Raw genomic sequence first — 1310 nt, 5'->3', positions numbered from 1 at the left:
AGAATCAGCACTACCTAGTTAGGAAATGCCAAAAGATTTTACTTCATTTCTACCAAAAAAAAAAAAAAAAAAAAAAAAAAAAAAGAGGGTGAGGGTGGATCTGAGAGGAGTTAGGGGAGGAGTGGGGATGAATATGACCAAAATACATCACATGCATGTATGCACATATTAAATTTTCAAAGAATAGAAAATACAGTATTTTTAAAATTATGAAAAGATATACACAACATGAAACAACTTTTACTATTTCTTTCTTTGATTTTTTTTTTCTGAGACAGAATCTCACTATATAGCCCTCTCTGGCCTGGAACTCTCTATGTAGATGAGGCTGGCTTTGAACTCACAAAGATCCACCTGCCTCTGCCTCCCAAGGGCTGGGATTAGAGGAATGTGCCACCATACCCAGAAATCCTATTAAAAATTTTTATTCATTTATTTATTCATTTTTAGTTTTTTATGTGTATGAGTGTTTTGCCTACACGGTATGTAAGTGTGAGCACCTGTGCTTGCAGTTCCTATGAAGGCCTGAAGAGAGCATCAGATCCCCTGGAACTAGGCCATTGTTAGCCACCGTATGGGTGCTGGGAACCAAACCTAGGTGTTCTGCAAGAGCAGCCAGTGGTCTTAACCAATGAGCCATCTCTCCAGCCCCAACTTTACTGTGTTTAGATATACAACTGTGTGCTAATAACTGTGCTCATTGTATAACCATCATAATCATGTATCTCAGGAATTCGTCCTGCAAAACTAAAACTTTACAACTATTAAACAATAATATCCTTGCTCTCCCAGTTCCTGACAACTACCATTCTTTTCTGACTCTATGAATTTGGTTACACTAGGAACTCTAGATAGAAGTGGAATCACACAGTATCTATCCTTTCATGACTGGTTTATTTCCCTTAGCAAAAGGTCTTCAAGGTTCATCAACACTCTACCACCTGCTAGTATTTCCTCCCTTTTTTAAAGTTGAATGAGAATCCATTATATGCATATAGAACATTTTGTTTATCCACTTGCAAATATGTGTTGTTTCCACCTTGGGCTATTATGAATAATACTGCTGGGAATATGCCAGCACCACCTCATGGACAAGACATTTCAAATCATGATTGTAGGAAGATTTTCTTTCAAGACCATAAACTTGGGAGTCCATTAGCCACAAGAGGACAAAGATCTCCTTGTACTGGGCTGGAAGACAGCCCAGTAGCTACAGGTTATTAACAACATACTTTCATCAAACGCCAAAGCCACAGCCTTGGTCTTCCTTCCCTACACACACACACACACACACACACACACACACACAC

General features: G+C 38.7%; 1 protein-coding gene across 25 annotated transcripts in view; it reads right to left on the bottom strand.

Moving 5' to 3' along the window:
- Kalrn (kalirin RhoGEF kinase) overlaps positions 1–1310 on the bottom strand; it is a 700573-nt gene that overhangs the window by 361009 nt on the left and 338254 nt on the right. The gene's annotated exons all lie outside the window — the stretch shown is intronic.

Source organism: Nannospalax galili, unplaced genomic scaffold, assembly GCF_000622305.1.
Source record: "Nannospalax galili isolate Female #2095 unplaced genomic scaffold, S.galili_v1.0 scaffold18, whole genome shotgun sequence".
Classification (NCBI taxonomy): Eukaryota; Metazoa; Chordata; class Mammalia; order Rodentia; family Spalacidae; genus Nannospalax; species Nannospalax galili.
This window is presented reverse-complemented; position numbering and strand designations above follow the sequence as displayed.